General features: G+C 37.1%; 1 long non-coding RNA gene across 1 annotated transcript in view; it reads left to right on the top strand.

The window, feature by feature from the left end:
* Window positions 1-20,561, top strand: part of LOC146403585 (uncharacterized) — a 276,598-nt gene that overhangs the window by 252,255 nt on the left and 3,782 nt on the right. The window contains exons 2-3 of the long non-coding RNA XR_014804490.1: window positions 2,161-2,228; window positions 6,883-6,958. This is a non-coding gene — a long non-coding RNA (uncharacterized LOC146403585). The remainder of the gene's footprint in view (window positions 1-2,160; window positions 2,229-6,882; window positions 6,959-20,561) is intronic.

The raw sequence follows: 20,561 nt of genomic DNA, 5'->3' as shown, positions 1-20,561 counted from the left end.
ATCTCTTTCTCACATAGACATAAACACAACTTAAATGTTTCACGAAACAATGCTTATACGTTTTATTGTGATTCTATTCTCTTCAACTCTAGAGGATTTACTAAATTGATTTTACAACCTCCAAGTTGAACAATACAGCTTAGAGATAATTTCCTCTAAGAAGTCTTGCTTGACCCTTTTATTTTTTTAAATTTTTAATATTTTTCTGTTTTCTAAAAGTTTTTCTGTCTTTTAGGGCCCCACCTGCAGCATATGGAGGTTCCCAGGCTAGGGGTCAAATCAGAGCCGTAGCTGCTGGCCTACACCACAGCCACAGCAACGCAGGATCCAGAATGTGTCTGCAACCTACACCATGGTTCACAGCAATGCCAGATCCTTAACCCACTGAGCAAGGCCAAGGATCGAACCCACATGGATGGACCTAGAGATTACTGTACTAAGTGACATAAGTCAGATTCGTTTCCACTGATCCACGATGGGAACTCATGCCTGAACCTTTTAAATGAGCTTAATGCTCCTGTTCTGTGATTCTATTAGAACTTGTACTTGCCGTGGTACAGCCCAAGACATAGTTTGAGTTAAATTCTTTAATTTCCTGTCTTTCTCAAAGGCAAACTATACATCTAGGGCAGGTATAGGGTCTGTTTTACTCCACATCATGCATTCTGCATGAGTACACTATCTATCATACGTCAAGTGCTTAGAAAATTCAAGTTGAATGATTCAATACATTAATAAGTAAAATTTGGATCTATTTGAATTAACCACACAAATACATCAATTACTTTTTTTAATTCTAAGTACACTAGAGATGAGTGATTTCAAACATATCTTTAAGAAAGAAGTATAAGAAAGTTTTAATGAAATGTTTAAAAATTATAGTCACAAAGTAAGAAAACGTCTTTTTGGCAATCCTAAGAATGGCTGTATTTCATCTTGTTTATACTGTTGTGTGTGGGTTATGAACTGCAAAATGCCAGCCTACACTGGGAGGATATCCTGAGAGCAATACATTATCTCTACCTATTGTTCTGCTGGAATGCGTCCCAAGAGAAATAAGGCATGTACTTTAACATTTAAAAGTTAATACAATTAGTCTTTCTTTTTGTACAAACATTTCAAAACAGCTACATTCCAAATTTATAAGTCAGAGGGTGATTATAAATTTGCTTATTCTTAATTACTTCTGAGTATGAGGAGAAGTAGGGCTCTTTATCCAGGCTCAGTCTGTATTTTGGTATGACTTGCCAAGATTTTTCATTCACATTTGTGACACTGATTTTAGCTCTTTAGAGCTCTTTCTTAAATTTCTTAAATTTAGTAGTGAAGTGACCGAGATTAGAAAAACGTTGGAGATACCCTCAGTGATTTTTTTGAGTGTCTCTCTTTTGGTTCAAACAATATTTTCTGGAGTTCCCTGCTGTCTCAGTGGGTTAGGGATCTGGTGTTGTCACTGCAGTGACCCAGGTAACTGCTGTAGTGCAGGTTTGATCGCTGGCGCTGGAACTTCTGCAGGCCATGGGTGCAGCCAAAAAAAAAAAAAAAAACGATAAAATCTCATTTCCTTTAAAGAAACACAAAATTTTCTAATAATTTTCATTAGTTTAAACACTAATATGTGGTCAATTTAATCCATATGTTTTACTTCATAGATCACCAAAATATTGTTGCAAAAGAACTTTACTGACAGCTATTTCTTCTCCAAATAAAACAGTCAGGGTTTGAAGAACCTATTTTTTGTGTCAAAAATTTTTGCCACATGGCGCATGGACAGAAGAATCAATACAGTGAAATGGATACAATCCTACACTACATTTTTCTTGATATCACCATGCACAGTATAAGTGCTATTAGTGAGGATTTATTTCTTCGTATAAAGAAATAATTTGTTTGAGAAGCCCAACTCACATGGAAAATTTTATGTTAAGTAAAATTCTTTAACTTTCAGCTAAATAACAATTATCCCATCTGTATCATTAGAATAGCATCTGCTTCAAGAAATGAAAAGTTTCTTGAAACTTGCTAAAACAACAGAGAAATGCGTTATCTCCCATAACAGAAATTCAAAGATGAGGTATAGGTTGTTTAAATAAGAAATTCAATTATGATGTAAAATATGTGTTTTCTTTTTTCTCGGATCTGCTCTCTTCCTTCTTTAAGCTGGTAGCAAGATGGCAGCAGCCCAGAAAAAGAAGAGATGCATCACTTGCGAGACATCTTTCTTAGAAGTGAGTGAAGAAAATTTTTATAAAAGCCTGCTCTCCCCCAGTAACTTTTTCCTGAGATCTCATGGATGGAAACTGAGTAGCATGTTCTTTTGTGAATCAAGAGCTGGCAAGGAGAATGAAGCTGGCCTTTAGACTAATAACATTCTTTGGAGATGAAGTAAGCTTTCCCCAAGGCTCTTGGCCAATTCAAGGAGAGTTGGTATCTGAATAAAGCTGGAGATTTTTTTTTTTTTCTTTTTTCTTTTTTGCTTTTTAGGGCCATACCTGTAGCATATGGAGGTTCCCAGGCTTGGGGTCAAATCAGAGCTACAGCTGCTGCCCTACACCACAGTCACAGCCAACCCACTGAGTAAGGCCAGGGATCCAACTCGCATGGTCATGAATACTAGTCAGTGGGAACCCCAAGGCTGGAGATTTGAGGGGAGGAATATTAGGAGTAAATGCTGGGTGGGCAAAAGAAGCACCTGTGCACGGATGCGTGTGCACACACACACACACAGACACACACACACAGGATGCCTGCAGTGTTGTTCTTTATAAACATGTAAGTGCAGGTGAATGTCACGAAGGCTTCATGTAATCAATGCTAATTACGCACAGACTGTTTTTCGTAAAATTCTATAAGTTTCATTAAGGAAATTATTATGTTCCTGTGTGTTTCTTTCTGCATCCTCAAGCTAGCTTTTTGGGGTGATGGGCAGTTACAAGTGAGAAAGGGAAATAGGTAAATTGAAAAAAAAAATTGGCAAAGGCACTCAAAGCTCAAGGTTAGAAGTTCAAACTTTATTGCAGAACCATGATTAAACTTGATTTGTACTGAATAAGAGTTATGAAATAGGGAATTTTATGAACTAAAAACTCCAGTAAGAAGATTCTTGCTACTCTTTTCAATAGAGAGACCCTTATCGTGGTTTATTCCACCAATCTGAATCTATTTTTGGCTTCAATTTTTGATTTTCATCATCTGATAAGAAAAAAGTGAGAACTTCTGGATGACCTTCTGCTTCCATTTTTCTCTCTCCCATTCACTTGCCTGAAAGGAAAGTTGGCTTGAGAGAGCGATTTGCAGGTGTATGGAAACATTCTTCCTTGTCCTATTAGAATTTGTATAATATTATGAATATCAGAGCAATAATAAACTATTTCTTTGAATAAAATGTAAGTATACATTTCTTCAACTCCACTTACTAATCCTTTGATGGAGACTATAGTTCATTAAGAATGGGGCAAGGGGGAGAGAAGAGATCTTTAAAAATAGAATGAATGGGAGATCCTGTTGTGGCTCAGGGGTAACAAACCCGACTACTATCCATGAGGACTTGGGTTCAATCCCTGGCCCTGCTCAGTGGGTTAAGGATCTGGCATTGCTGTGAGCTGCAGTGTAGGTCACAGATGCAGCTCGGATCTGGTGTTGCTGTGGCTGTGGTGTAGACTGCCAGATGCAACTTCTGTTTCCTAGCCCAGGAAAGTCCATTTGCCCCAAGTGTGGCCCTAAAAAGAGACACACGCACCACACACACACACACACACACACACACACACAAATAGAATGAATGGTCACATCTGTCAAATGTGGAGATTTGATCAAATGATCTCTGCTCTCTTTCAGGTGTAAAATTTGATGATTCCATCTGAATAGGTCTGTTTAAAAACAAAAAAATTTATGTTTTCTATCACTTTTATTCTATCTAGAAAAGCTTTTCAAGCCAATTTTGAAATTTACTAGATGATTCATGCTTTACATTAAGAAATTGGTTTTATCCCAGTTAGTTTCAGTGAATTAAAACTTTACCTGAGAAATGGGAAAAAAAAAAACCCTGCTACTTTCAAATTCATAATATTGTCCCAGTTTCCAAAAGAACTAAGGATCAAATAACAGTTTTATCTGATTAGTCGTAGTTACTATTACATATAGGAAAGTACATGTTTAACACATGATTAACATCTATTAATATTTAAAATAAAAAATACAAAGTGTATGAAATAGAAATCACTATTCATATTTATAGGCTCTTTGATCTGGAATGGTTTGTGTGTGTGTGTGTGTCTGTGTGTGAATGTGAATGTACTTGTGTGTATTTTAAATAGGGCTCTAAAAAAGTAATTCTAGGAGGTCCTTCGTGGCTCAGCAGGTTAAGGATCCAGCTTTGTCACTACTATAGCTCTGGTTAGAGCTGTGGCACTGATTTGATCCCTAGCCCAGGGACTTTTGCATGCTGTGGGTGTGGCCAAAAATTAAAAATAAAAACAAGAGCTTTTTTTAAAAGTAATTATTAATTATTTACTTTTTTTTTTGGCCATGCTTGAGGCATGCAGAATTTTCTCAGCCAGAAAGTGAACATAAGCTACAGCAGTCACAACACCAAATCCTTAACTGCTAGGCCACCAGGGAACTCTTTTTTTTTTTCTCTTTAGGGTCACACCTACACACACCACAGCCACAACACCAGATCTGAGCCACATCTGCGACCTACACCACAGCTCACAGCAATGCCAGATTAACCCACTGAGTAAAGCCTGGGATTGAACCCGCATCGTCATGGTTCTGAGTTTGATTCGTTTCTACTGCACCACAAGGAACTTCCTCCCATGTGTTTTCTAAAGTCAGTTATTTATTTGTCTGACTTCATGAGATACATTGTGAAGAAAATCTATACACACCTGTTAAACTTTTTATTATATGAGACACATAGTAGATATTTAATAAATTATTGTAGAATTAAAAATGAACATTGGTTTGTCCAATCAAAATATTAATACACAATGATACATGCCAAGATGAAGTAAACACTTATTGATAAATACGAGTCATTTTGGAATGTGTTTTTTAATGAATTACATACACTTTTATGAGTCGCAAAGATTTAGAGCACCAAATTTGTCTTCAACATTAAGCTTATTTGTTCTCTGAATATCCAAAACTTTTGAAAAATATGTATCCTAAATTCATCCATAGAATGTTTTCTGGAAAACATATTGCCCCCAGAATGATATTCTATAGACATTTTATTTGATTTCCTGAAAGGTATATTGTTGGACTGTATAATTAATACAGTGTAAATAGTCTCTAACGTAATGCAGTGTACTTTTCGACTTACAAACAGTAGTGCCCAGAGGATTCTCTGTGCTCCAACATAAGTGGAATTATAAGAGAAGCAATAACTTTGATTCTGGAAATTAGGGTAAAAATATCACAAACCTTAAGAAATGGCATTGAAAATAGCCATTTTTAAAAATAGGCCTTCAGGGGACAAAAAAAAAAAGGAAGGTTTAGACTAATTTTATAATGGCTATAATCTATTATTTTAGCTGCTGGGAAAAAAATAAAACTATGATTGAATTTGGCTGGATATCTATAGTCATATTGGCTATAATAATAACATCAAATGTTTCTCTCTGAAGTTGTGCTAACTATGAAACAGCTTTCTAAATTGCAACACTGCTGATATCCTGTATTGATGTTTCTAGAACATAATTTACTTTCTCTGACTTTTATTTGGATGTCAAGGTCAAAATGATTTTTGTTGTCAGTTATATATTATTCTAATATATCTATTGCCAGTCTATGCTAGAGAGTTCCTCAATTGACGTGCACCAACCCCCCTAGTTCCTTAGTGTTGGCTGGGCCAGGAAATGTACAGGGAAAAGCAAAATAAAAGAAGAAACACAGAATTTCTGACAAAATCCAATATCCTATTTCAGTTTTTCCTGGTTCTGGTTATATGCCTGTCCTCGGCCTACATTAGCCCCTCCTGTATCGTTACCATAACTCCCTTAGTTTTCTTAACCTAAATCGAGCTGCTGTCCATTAATTGCAGTCGGTCATGATTATGACAGTATCTGTATCAGTTTTTAAAGGGATTAGAGATAATCTATTTAAAATGTTTTTCACATAGTCTATTTTGCGAAAAAGATTAAAGCTAGGCAAGAGTTCTGTCTGGAAGTCAATCCTAAAAAATTACCAGTAGTAAAACAGATTGTTGCTTGCTAGAGATTCCATGATCCATTAAAATTGGCATTAAAATACTTGTAGGGAAGCAAATAGCAGTATCTCTAACTTGTTTTCCTCAATAACATTCTCCTCTTGGATGACTCATCTTTGTCTCAATTTTATGCTGCTACTAAGGGATTTTATGAGACAAGAAGACAATGCTTTTATTTTCCCTATTTTCCTTTGCAGTTTATGATCCTGAAGTACTGCTAGGATCCCAGGGTTCCAGCAATAAGAGAAGGTTTAGTGTGGTGACTCTCAGGGCGATGCTTCGTGCTTTGGAAACATAAAAGAATCTCAGGTCCTCAAAGATTCCAGTGCAAGAGGAAATAAGTCCACAAGATAAACAGATAACATCTAAAATTATTAAAATTTGATTTAGTTAAATATTAGGAGCCTGTACGTGGTGGATGATCACTTAGAAAATATGTAGAGCTTTAAATATGAATATCAAGGATATTTAAGGGACTTCATGTTCTAAATGAGAAGACGACTGATAAAACTGACTAGAATACAATGCAATAATTCTATAATAGAGCTCCAGGCAATAGGCAGTGAAAACACAGATACAAAGCAATCAGTTTCTGGGAGTCAACAGTAAGTAGACGTTTAGGTGAAAATATTACACTTTCCTTACTACCACTCCTTAATTGTATGCTGAAGGTCCGCCCTCTGGAATACCTGCCTGTGGGAACCCAGTACTTGCTGCACAGGATAGTTGCCTTCAACTGATATACAGGTAAATACCAAAAGTATAAGTTAGAGGACTTGAAAGAAGTTGGCACGGGGGAGCAATATTTAGGTTTTGAGTGTACAGGGGTTATTTTTTTTATGTAAGTATCTTTGTAAGTGTATTTATCTCATTAAACTATATGCATAAATTTGATAAAATTTACAAATAAAAAATTTTAAAAAGAGAATCAGTGAAATGAGAATTGAGGAATGAAGTAGCAAATCAGAAGAAATGAGGAGTTCCCGTCGTAGCGCAGTGGTTAACGAATCCGACTAGGAACCATGAGGTTGCGGGTCCCGTCCCTGCCCTTGCTCAGTGGGTTAACGATCCGGCGTTGCCGTGAGCTGTGGTGTAGGTTGCAGACGCGGCTCGGATCCCGCGTTGCTGTAGCTCTGGCGTAGGCCGGTGGCTACAGCTCCGATTCGACCCCTAGCCTGGGAACCTCCATATGCTGAGGGAGCGGCCCAAGAAATAGCAAAAAGACAAAAAAAAAAAAAAAAAAAAAGAAGAAATGAGAAGAGAAAACTAAGGAAAAAATGAGAAATGTCATTGATTATTCAAAAAAATATTGACAATGATATTGACTTCCTCTATGAAATGAGACGTCAACTTATTTTATTCATTTATCGAAAGAAAGGTAATCTCAAAAAGCTATAAGACTCAGGTTGACTTATTTATAGTAGTATTTTTAAATAATCAACATATATCAGGATTTCAATGAATATTGGTCATTTAAGTGAGGTGATTTTTTTAAAAAACTAATTGAAGTGATCCATAAACAAGTCAGAGTCTAATATGTTTCATTATTATTTTTTTAATTAAAACCAAGATATCTAGAAATGGAGAAATCTTAATAGCAAAAGCTGTATGGTGAATAAAAAAGAAGTTGAAGTAAAGCAATTAGACTAATTCAAAAGATTCCATGATTTTTTTTTCTTAAATGATTTTTGACTCCATTTAAAAACAAAGGAAGGATTGTTTTTGACACTGGTATTTACTTAGATGAAAATAATGTACCAAACGTTCCAAGATTCACCTATGGGAAAGAATCTACACAGAATTGTTAATTAATTCTGCTCAAGAAAGAAATACAAAATGCCAAGGTCATTAGAGTAGTTTGTGTTCAAATCTAATGATATATGAAAAGCATTAATGTGGTGCATTAATATAAAATAATTTTGTTAAGATCAATATACTATCACTTAAAAATAATTTAGATAACCATCAATGTTGATAGTTTTTTATAAAGTGTTCCTAGTTTCTTCTTACACATTAATTCTTCTCATATCCTGCCATAGAAAATATACTGGAAAATCTAATAAAACCCTTTTCTAATAACATGAATTGATTAGAAGTAAAATTTGAATTAAAATTAATAAAAGAGGGAGTTCCCGCTGCATCTTACCAGAAACAAAACTGATTAGTATCCATGAGGATGTGGGTTCAGTCCCTGGCCTTGCTCAGTGGATTAAGGATCCGGCATTGCTGTGAGCTGTGGTGTAGGTCATACATGTGGCTTGGATCCTGTGTTGCTGTGGCTGTGGTATAGGCCAGCAGCTGCATCTCGGATTTGACCCCTAGCCTGGGAACTTCCACATGCCACACCTATAGCCCTAAAAAGCAAAAATAAATACATAAATAAATAAAATAATAATAAAAGAGTTTTACCTTATCTGCTAAGTTTTTTAAACTTCTTTATATCTGTTTCTTTTTTAAGAATCATTGCTTATTTCTTATTTGTAGAGCTAACGCACTGAAAGATGTACTTTAAGAGTTAGGAAACTATTTCTCTACAACTCATAAATATTCATTAACAAAGACAGTTTGTCCTATAAAAGAATGCTGACCATGTGAACTAATTTTAATGTTGCCTTTTTTTTCTCTTTGTCTTAGTTGTGGTAAGGAAGATAGGAATGGGGCTGTCAGTTTGTGCCTGTGGTGGACACAGCCTAGGGTGGCCTCCACGATTTTTATTTTTTTAATTTTTTATTTATTCATTTATTTATTTTTTGGTCTTTTTGCTATTTCTTTGGGCCGCTTCTGCGGCATATGGAGGTTCCCAGGCTAGGGGTCGAATCGGAGCTGTAGCCACCGGCCTACGCCAGAGCCACAGCAACGCGGGATCCGAGCCGCATCTGCAACCTACACCACAGCTCACGGCAACGCCGGATCGTTAACCCACTGAGCAAGGGCAGGGACTGAACCCGCAACCTCATGGTTCCTAGTCGGATTCGTTAACCACTGCACCACAACGGGAACTCCTGATTTTTAAAACCTAGTGTCAACCCTTGAGTTTTGGTGGAAACTGTGATTGACATCTAAGCAATAGAATATGATGAGATTGATTGTATATCATTCCTGTAATTATGTCAAGTTATAATGCAAAGATAAAGGGATTTTTTAGGCACAATTGAGGGTAGCCAGTTGACTTTGAGTTCATCAAAGAGGAGGTTATCCTAAGTGGCGTTTACCTAGTCAGGTGAGTCTTAAAAAGAGGACTAAGCTTTTCCTGAAGGCAGAGAACCCAAATGGGAAATACTTTCTCTTTTTGTGGTTTTTGAAGAAGTAGGCAGCCAGGAATTTTACAGTCTCAAGGAAATGAATTCTACCCAAACTGAGAGAGGTTAGAAACTGATCCTTTCCTAGTCCAGACTCCTAATATGAACATACCCCAGCTGACGCTTTGTGAGACCCTGAGCAGAGGACGCAGTTAAGCTGTGCCCAGATTTCTGGCATATAGACACCGAGAGATAATAAAGTGTTATTTTAAGGTGCTATGTTTTTAACAATTTGTTACACAGCATAAAAAGCTAATACAAAGCCTCTTACAAAAACTTCATAAAAAACACCAGATGGACTTACATTTCCAAAGCAACCCTAAGCTTTTAAAATGAACTATTTTAATATTTCATCAATCTTCACTATAATGTCAAAACAATATTTTTTGCTGCTAGGCAACCACTTTGCTCAGTAATTTCTGCTTAGAAATGTTTAGTGCTTTTCAGCTCTTTCTCATTATTTGATATATGTTGGCCAAAAGAAAAAAGAAAAAAATCTAGAAAAAATGTTTAAAAAGATGAAGCTATGGGCAGAACCTCATAGTTCTTATTTCCATTCCTTTCCCCTTGCCTAGATAAATTCATTTCTGGATATTTCTCTTGCTATTCACCTCACATTCCCAGAACAGACCATAAGCCCCACTCCATTTTGATTTTCACTCATTTTTGGCCACATCAGTTAGACTCTAACGGAGAGGGCTAGGTAAGGACGTATTTCTGTTTGTCATTGTAAATGAATTCCATCCATCAACCAATGCAAGCACTCCATGGGAAGGCATATATGCTGGCTAATCAGACTGACGTGATTTTGTATACTATGCTGATCTCTAGCCGTTTGACCTTGGAGAAATTGTTTAAATTTTCTGAATCTGGAGTTCCCGTCGTGGCGCAGTGGTTAACGAATCCGACTAGGAACCATGAGGTTGCGGGTTCAGTCCCTGCCCTTGCTCAGTGGGTTAAGGATCCGGCGTTGCCGTGAGCTGTGGTGTAGGTTGCAGACGCGGCTCGGATCCTGCATTGCTGTGGCTCTGGTGTAGGCCGGTGGCTACAGCTCCGATTCGACCCCTAGCCTGGGAACCTCCATATGCCGCAGGGGCGGCCCAAGAAATAGCAAAAAAAAAAAAAAAAAAAAAAAGAAATAAATTTTCTGAATCTCCAGTGGGATAATGATGTCTTTATCATATCAGTGATGTAATTAAAACTCACAAATTATTTAGCTGTACCTGACACACATTAAGAGCTCAGTATAGAGTAACCATTTCTCTCTCCCTCTCTCTCTCTCTCTCTCTCTCTCTCTTTTTTTTTTTTTTCTTTTTGATATTTTTAGGGCTGTACCCACAGCACATGGAGATTCCCAGGCTAGGGGTTGAACTGGAACTGCAGCTGCTGGCCGGCACCACAGCCACAGCAATGCCAGATCTAACCCACGTCTGTAACCTACACCACAACTTATGGCAATGCTGGATCCTTAACCCACTGAGCAAGGCCGGGGATCGAACCTGTGTCCTCATGGATACTAGTTAGGTTTGTTTCCACTGAGCCATTATGGGAACTCGGAGTAACTATTTCTGAAGACTTCCTGTTTATCAGTCAATGGGCTTGGTTCCCCTCTCCTCTTCCTCGTGCTCTTTCTCAGTAAGGATATGGGTATTATTATTATTATTTTTATAGTTGATTTACAAAGTTGTGCCAATTTCTGTTGTATTGCAAAGTGACCCAGTCTCTCTCTCTCTCTCACACACACACATACACATTCTTTTTTTAATATTATTTTCCAGAGTTCCCCGTTGTGTCTCAGTGGTTAACAAATCCGACTGGGAACCATGAGGTTGAGGGTTCGATCCCTGGCCTCGTTCAGTGGGTTAAAGATCCAGCATTGCCTTGAGCTGTGGTGTAGGTCGCAGAAGTGGCTCAGATCTGGCATTTCTGTGACTGTGGTGTAGGCCAGCAGCTACAGCTCCGACTGGATCCCTAGCCTGAGAACCTCCATATGCCGCGGGTGTGGCCCTAGGAAAGACAAACGACAGAAAAAAAAAAGTAATATTATTTTCCATCATGGTCTATCCCAGGAGATTGGATATAGTTCCCTGTGCTATATGGGAAGACCTTACTGTCTATCTATTCTAAATGTAATAGTTTGCTTCTACTACCCCAAACTCCCAGTCCATCTCACCCTCTTCCTTCTCCCCCTTGGCAACCACAAGTAGGTCTCTATGTTTGTGAGACTGTTTCTGTTTTGTAGATAGGTTCATTTGTGCCATATTTTAGGTTCCATGTGTAAGTGATATCCTATGATATTTATCTATTTCTGACTTACTTCACTCAGTATGAGAATGTCTCATTGCGTCCATGTTGTTGTAAATGGCACTACTTTATTCTTTTTACGGCTGAGTTGTATTCCATTATATATATATAATATATATATACACTATACATTATCTATATATAATATAGATACACTATGCACTATTACATATATAATATATACACTATACACTAATATATATAATATATACACTATACACTATTATATATATAATATATACACTATACACTATTATATATATAATATATATACACTATACACTATTATATATACACTATACACTATTTATATTTATACACACACACACACACACACACACACACACACACACTACATCTTCTTAATCCATTCATCTGTCAATGGACATTTAGGTTGTTTCCATGTCTTGGCGACTACGAATAGTGCTTCTCTGAACACAGGCATGCATGTATCTTTTTGAATTGCAGTTTTGTTCAAATATATGCACCAGGAGTAGAATTGCTGGATCATATGGCAATTCTGGGTTTAGTATTCTGAGCGACCTCCATACTGTTTTCCATAGTGCTTGTACAAGGACCCACTTTTAATTATCACAGTAATTATCATAGTACGGATGCTAGTGAACTTTATATAGATGAAGAAATTGGATCTAAGGAAATTAAGGGCCTTCCTAAGTTGACATGAATACTGAAGGTCACAACTAAGAAATGAGCCAAAGATTTTTTCATTCTGTTTCCATTTTAACTGCTTCATTTGTTCCCTCTCAAGATTCTGAGTCTATACTTCTGAAACAATCTATTTCCAAACAATATTCAATATTTTTTAAAGAAGTACATATTCTTTGCCATTTGCATATCTTCTCTGGCAGCATGTCTCTTTAGGTATTTTGCCCATTTTTTAAATGAGTTTGTTCATTTTCCTATTGTTGAATTTTAAGGTATCTTAATATATTTTCGGTAACAGTCTTTTATCATATATGTCTTTCACAGATATTTTATGCCAGTGGTTGGCTTGTCTTCTCAGTCTCTTCATGTCTTTTCCAGAGAAGACGTTTATATTGCAATGCAGTCCAGCTTATCAATTCTTTTTTCCATGAATCATGCCTTTGGTGTTATACCTATTCCTTGTTTGCTTAGATGCTTTTTCTGTCTCTTCAAGCCATTTTTTTTTTTTCCTTTTAGTATGCTTTGCAATTTCTTTGCTGAAAGGCAGACATGATGTGCTAGGTAACAGGAACTGTGTTGAATAGAACTTTCGTAATGTAGTGGTAAGTTGTGGGGGAGGGGAGTGTTCTCTCATTAGGTGTGTTGTCTTGATGTACCTGTGCCCCATTCTGTGAACTTGACTAGTGCTTCTGAGTATGTCCCTCCCCCCTTAGGTGGGAAAGGAGGTCTAGAGGGGTGTATGCTGATATTTCCCTTTCCCCAGGGAAAGGCTACAGTTGGGGATTTCCCTTCCCTAAGGTCACTTCGGCTCTGATAAACCTCCAGCAGGTTATTTCTCCTGAGGGCAGGCCTTGTAAAGGTAGAATGCTCTGGCATATTTCAAGATGGTTACATATCCCTTCTTTCCTCTGGAAGTACGAGGGACTCGTTTTTCCTCTGTCTTCACTGTGAGAACTGCTAGGGCTCCTGGAGCTAAAACTCACAAGAGCATAAGTCGCTCTTCACCTTCATGAGTGGGATGTCCCTGGAGCTTTCAGCTCTTAGGATTGTACACACTGAGCTCCAGCAATTTGCCAGTTAGAGTTCAGGCTTGCCTATCCTAGAACTGGTTCTTGTGGAGGTTTCTGCTTGTGGATTTCTGCTACAGTCTGATGTGGTTCTCTGTGTTTGCCTATTTATCTCTCCAGTTTTGGGGGTAGTGATTTGATCTGACTTTACTTCTCTGACAGATCTAAGAAGTATTGTTCCTTCTTCAGTTTTTTCAACTTTCACTTATTGTTATAGTGGCAACTTCTAAGCTCCTTATGTACCAGATCAGAAGCTGCAAGTCAAAATTTACTAATTTTTTTTAACAAGTCAATACTTTAATTTTATAATCCTATTGGACTTATTCTTGGTTGTATATATTTTGTAAGGGATTTTATTAAGGTTTATGTAGCAGTGGGATTTTTTATTTAATTTTTTTTTCACTTTTTAAAGTTTTATTAAGTATAGTTGATTTACAATGTTGTGACATTTTCTGCTGTATAACGAAGTGATTCAGTTATACATTTACACACATCCATTCTTTTCCAGATTCTTTCCCATATAGACCATCACAGACTACTGGGTAGAGTTCCCTGTGCTATACAGCAGGTGCATGCTGCCCAGTCATTCCATAGACCACGATGTGCATATGCAAATCCCAGTCCCCCAGTCCATCCCTCCCCTTACCTCTGTCCCCTTTGGTAACCACAAGTTTATTTTCAAAGTCTGTGAGTCTGTTTCTCTTCTACATATAAGTTCATTTGTACCCTTTTTTTTTTTTCCAGATTCCACATATAAGTGATATCTTTTAATGTTTGTCTTTCACTGCCTGAGTGACTTCACTTATAAGTGTATAATAATCTCTAGGTTCATCCATGTTGCTGCAAATGCATTATTTCATTCTTTCTAGGGCTGAGTAATATTCCATTGCATGCACATCTTCTCTATCCATTTCTCTGTCAATGGACATTTAGGTTGCTTCCATATTTTGACTGTTGTAAATAGTGCTGCAATGAACATAGGGGTGCATGTGCCCTTTCACACTATGGTTTTCTCCAGATGGATGCCCAGGAGAGGCATTGCTGTTCAGTGGATTGCAGAATCATTCAGTAGTCCTATGTTTTAGCTTTTTGCGGAACCTCCATACTGTTTTCCATCATGGCTGTACAAATTTATATTCTCACCAACAGTGTAAGAGGGTTCCATTTTCTCCACATTGTTATAGATTTTTTTGATGATGGCCGTACTGGCTTGTGTAAGATGGTACCTCATAGTAGTTTTGATTTTTTCAATTTAATTTTATTGAAATAGATTTAATTTACAATGTTATGTTAATTTCTGCTGTAGACAAAAGTGATACAGTCATACACATACGTGTACACATATCCATTCCCATACAGATTATCACAGAACACTGAGTAGATTTCCCTGCACCATAGAGCAGGTCTCTGTTGCTCATCCGTTCCTTATGCAAAAGTGTGCCTTTTTCAATCCTAATCCATTCTCTTCTCTTTCCCTTTAGTAACCATATGTTTGTTTTCAAAGTCTGTGAGTCTGTTTCTGTTTTATCAAATAAGTTGGTATCATTTTAAAAATTCTACATATGTGATCTCATATGATACTTGTCTTTGTCTGTCTGACTTACTTCACCTAGTATGATAATGTCTATGTACATCCATGTTGCTGCACATGGCATTATTTCATTCCTTTTTATGGCTGAGTAATATTCCATTGCATATATGTTCTACATTTTCTGTATCCATTCCTCTATTGATGGGCATTTAGTGACTCCCCCCTTTTCAGTTACTGGATCATAACTGTTCCAGGAACCTCACTGACATTCTTCAGAGATGGCTTAGCTTACCTTATGTGTAGAAGCACTAGCCTCTACCATGAGCTATCCTTGCCACATTCTTCCTACTCCATCCCCATCAGAGATAGGCTGCTTTTAGGAGAATAAGAGTAGAAGATACTTATCCTTGTAGTCTCACTTTAGGACATTATATCTGACATTACTAAAAAAGAAATATTTCTCTAGCCAGCTTATGAAAACTCATACGGAATGGTCAGCTCTTCACTGTCCCCTTGGAGACACAATTCTCTGAACCCAGTCCATTAATGTCATCACAACTTCCATTTTCCAGACCTGGGCAGGGGCATGAAGAGAGAGCCAAAACGAATATAGCGATATTATTTAGAGGAAGAAAAACCTAATAATCAACATGCATTTTCTTCATCTTGTCCAGAATTAAGTAGCAAGAAATAGACTATAGGTAATTTTCTCTATAAATTATCAATATCTTAGTATGATAATTTGAGTAGATATTATTACTTTTTAAAAATAGTATAACAAATGGAGTTCCCATTGTGGCTCAGTGGTAAAGAACCCGACTATTATCCATGAGGATGTGGGTTTGATCCCTGGCCTCGTTCAGTTGGTTAAGGGACCAGCGTTGCCCATGAGCTGTGTGGCATTGCTGTGGCTGTGGTGTAGGCCGGCAGCTCAAGCTCCAATTTGAACCCTAGCCCAGGAACTTCCACATGCCGAGGGTGTGGATCTAAAAAGATAAATAAGTAAATAGATAAATAAGTAAATATAATGTAGCAAGTGACACAAGTAACTTCATAACTTCCTTGTGGTCACATAATAGATGGTGACTGTTGGTGCTCGAATCCTGATTTTATGTATCTAAATTCTGTGTGCTTTATACTATTCTACTGATGTTCCAACACCATGATATCTTCTGTTCAGAGCATAATGGACAAAACACACATTAGTAGACGGCTGTAGATATAGGTGGAAAAGTGGGTTCATTTTCATGCAACATTTACACAATATATTCCTATTTATGTTATCATAGCACTCTACACATGTATATCTTATTGTACATCTAATTAATTATATCTTTATACTTTTTATCACATATTGTCAACTTCTCCATGTAGTAATTGCATCTTATTCTGGCACTTTGCATAGAGGCTTCTGCAGAGTAAATGTTAAATTAATATTTGTTAGATCCCTTAAATTATAATTGTCATGACATATATAGCCACAAATCCAAAGTCTATTTAATGGAATCAAAAGATTTATAGAATAATCTTGACTTTCCTTTGAAGTCTAATGATATTGCCTTCTTTCTCATAAGATAAAGCTCATGAGATGAATTATGTAATTGTACATTTTCAGGTTAAGAAATCAAGACAAATAGAATTTGATTTAAATGAATTTATGTACAGAGTTCCAACATATTTGGCACCTCAGTTTTTGTTCTGGGCCAGAAAAACTTGGCATTATTGAGCTTACAAAAGTCGTTAAGCTATATAAAGGCTAGGTAATTAAAATAGCTCTCTACAGATTGTCAGAAATGACCAAAAACATATGGTAATATTCAATTCGACAAAAATATTTGAACAGTTATTTTATATCTGCCACAATATGCTGGTTGCTGAAAGAGGCCTTTGTCTTTATGGAGTCTACAAATTTATTGAGAAACATGAACTCCAAAAAACTACACTTAGAATACTACAAATAATGTATAATCTAGTGTCCAAAGGCACTAATATATATAATAATAATCTAGTACTCCAAGTTACATGTGTAAATGCTATGGAAGATCAAAAGCACAAGAGATTATCACAGGATTGAGAAATCAGGGATAAATGTTGTAGGTTAAAAGAATAAATCATTAGGATACATATTGATGAAGGGGAAAAAAAAAAAACAAGTTTTAAGCAAAAATCCAGCAGTAGTACAAGGTACAGACCAAAAATGTGGAAAGAGAAATGAGATATTTACAAAAGAAAAAGAGTTTTGAACTTGTTAGACTCGAAGATTACGTAGGAAGCTTAGCTTGAGATCTATTCCTAGAGAAACGATGAGGGCCGTTTATAGAGATCCTCAGAATCTGGCTAAGGCTTTCAGTTTAAATCCTTGAGACATTTGCCGTTTTGCAGCCTGTTTGCAGTCTTAGCGGATGAACCTGCTCTTAGGACAAAGAGGAAGGGAAAGGATGAGGCAGCGACCCTGATCGTCAGGCCTGGCTCTTGGCGGGAAGGAGCTGCCAGGCTTATCCCCAAAGGCAATCAGGCTTTACTGAGGAAAGGGAATTGATGGCTGACAGCTAATAATTAACAACCAACTCCTAAAATGACAATCTGCCTATGTACCTTTCAACTGTTAGCTTTTAAAATTGTATTTTTAATTGAGAACTTGGATTAATTATTACAAGACAGTAATTTGAACTATTCATCTACAGCCTGATGAAAATGCTCCAGATAATAAGGGATATCTGTAATAACTCCAAATCTTTGGTCGTTATTAAAGATATAACATTGTCCACAATGAAAACAGCACCACAGCACCACAACTGGCCAATTAGAGGTAAGATACAGCCATTGGTGTATGAACGTGCTGGCAGCTCTGAGATCATTCCTTAAACTATAATTTGTATTATTGTGGGGGAAAAAAATGGGCCCAAAGAGTTTGTTTTTGTTTTTGTTTTTTCTTTTTCAATAATTGAATTACATGATCAAAAATAAATTTTGCAAATATTTAAGAAAAACTACCAGACTGTTTGCAACTTAAAACTGCAAAACACTCTGGGCAAGGAACAAATAAAAAAATAGGTATAATTAGTAATAAATGTTGCCAGAAGTTTCCACCAAATTCTCTTGAAGAATTACTTTGGAAAGTGAAATCATGCAACTAGAAGAGAACAGGACAAAGGATCAATTGAATTTTATGTTAAAAAGATGAGCCAGGAGTTCCCGTCATGGCGCAGCAGAAACGAATCCGACTAGGAACCATGAGGTTGAGGGTTCGATCTCTGGCCTTGCTCAGTGGGTTAAGGATCCAGTGTTGCCATGAGTTGTGGTGTAGGTTGCACATGTGGCTTGGATCCTGCATTGCTGTGGCTCTGGCGTAGGCTGGCATCTACAGCTCCGATTCGATCCCTAGCCTGGGAACCTCCATATGCCACGGGTGCAGCCCTAAAAAGGACAAAAGACAAAAAAGATGAACCAGATGTAAAAATATTCTTTTATCAATTGATATGGAAATAATGAGTTCTATTAAGATATAACTGATTTACTTTACAATATGTTAATGGTTACATTTTGGTCTTTGCCTTTTTTTGGAGGAAGTCATTGAGAGGTTGTGACCGCCAGTTGACCTGAGAGCTAGACCCAGGCAATGGAAGGCTCCTCACCTCCCTTTCCTGTTCTGTCCATCACTCCCACAGTAGGAGCAGCCTTGAGAGAAATGTGTTGTTGAGACCATCTGGACTGTGCATGACCGAACCCAGTTAAAGCCTCTGTAGATTTTTAAGATTCTGCCAGGCTGGTGTTGAGATCTGCTTGCTTTGCAGCCGCTTGAGATAAGCCGTATATGTAAATTCTCTTGCCTATTAAACTTGGCACCTGTCCGTCTGAAGTGGTCTGCCTCTTTCTTCAATCTCTCCTTTGCCGCCGCGTACAAGAGCCAACTTTAGATTTCACAGGAAGGTTCCAGAGGTTTTGAACAACTTTGAAATAGGAGAGAAAATAGGACTTTTGCAGCATTACCGACCATTGATGGCAGTCTTTTAAAGGTGTTTTCTATGAAGATAAACCTGTTATTAAATCCCTTGATGACCAAATGAGTCATGTGTCAGAGGCAATCTCTGAGGTTAGATTTGTGGCTTCAAATCCCCGCTATGCCTCTTATTAGCAGAAAAGTTGGGAATGTGATTTAACCACATTCTTTGTGGAAAATAGAAAATTTTCTGATATCCAATATTAGATCTTAAAGTATTTTTTGTTATTAGTATATGTTTGTTTTTTTATTTTTGAGTATGTTTTGGGGGGAGTGTAAATGAAATAAAGCAGACGAAATAGTAGATACAATGCATTTAACACAATAAAAAGTATTAAAATTGCAGTTCTCATACCAGTGAGACATATTTTCAACAGCCTGTGAGTTTATCAATGTGCCTGATATACATTAGGGAAAAAAATGTGGATAAATGACCATGTGGGGCCAAATATATGACAATCACAATGGAGGACATGCTCGTGTGCCCAGCCTGTCACCCAGCCAGTGTTAGGGGCACCCCGAGTTACTTCATCATTCCCTGAGCTACGTTTTCTCCAAAGGTTTGCCTCTTGATTTTTCTCAAGCTGTCAATGAGATGACAAAATCAAAAATTTAATAAAAGCCGTTGTTTGAATATATGTCTTTTCTAAGCAAATTTGTCAGGAAATGGAGCAGAAACTTTAAAATTGACTTACTTCACAACACACAAACATAAGCTTGCTTTGTTGGAAAAGATCCTAGCCATAGTTTTCAAATTCAGTGTTATACAGTTAGTATTCTTTAGTGAAAAAGACATTTCTTCAAAACAAATGGTAAACAACTGGATATTTGAACGAATTCATTGTTTATCTTAATGATATGAGTAATTTAGTGAATTTTCTTTAATTTTTGATCATTCTTTATCAGTAACTGCAAGGCACACAGTGAATATTTTTATTGTATTTAACATGATTACGACAATGAAATAAAGTTGCATAGTTGAACATACCGCTGTGGTCTTCCAGTCTATGAGTTACCTAAAACTATTTATTTATGATGAAAATTAAAGCATTGGGAGTTCCCATCATGGCTCAGTGGTTAACAAACCTGACTAGGAACCGTGAGGTTGTGGGTTTGATCCCTGGCCTTGCTCAGTGGGTTAAGGATCCGGCGTTGCTGTGAGCTGTGGTGTAGGTCGCAGACACGGCTCGGATCTGGCATTTCTGTGGCTCTGGAGGCTACAGCTCTGATTAGACCCCTAGCCTGGGAACCTATGCTGCAATTGCAGCCCTAAAAAAAAAAAATAAGTAAATAAAAAAATAAAGCATTGGTGATACTGTAAAAATCATGAATCTACCTTCATCAATAAAAATGTCCCTAAGAGGAAAAATCAAACTAATCAGTGAATCAGAGATATTTTTAGCATATTACACTTCATAAGCAACATTGTATCAAACTACTCCATTAGCAACATCCTGGACCTCTTTCCTGGTAGGTGCTCCAA

Source organism: Sus scrofa, chromosome 5, assembly GCF_054392235.1.
Source record: "Sus scrofa isolate SSC_HxYL_T2T_F1_AM1 chromosome 5, Sscrofa_HxYL_maternal_Yorkshire_Landrace_v2.0, whole genome shotgun sequence".
Taxonomy (NCBI): domain Eukaryota; kingdom Metazoa; phylum Chordata; class Mammalia; order Artiodactyla; family Suidae; genus Sus; species Sus scrofa.
Note: the sequence above shows the minus strand (reverse complement) of the source record. Positions and strands in the feature narration are given on the sequence as shown.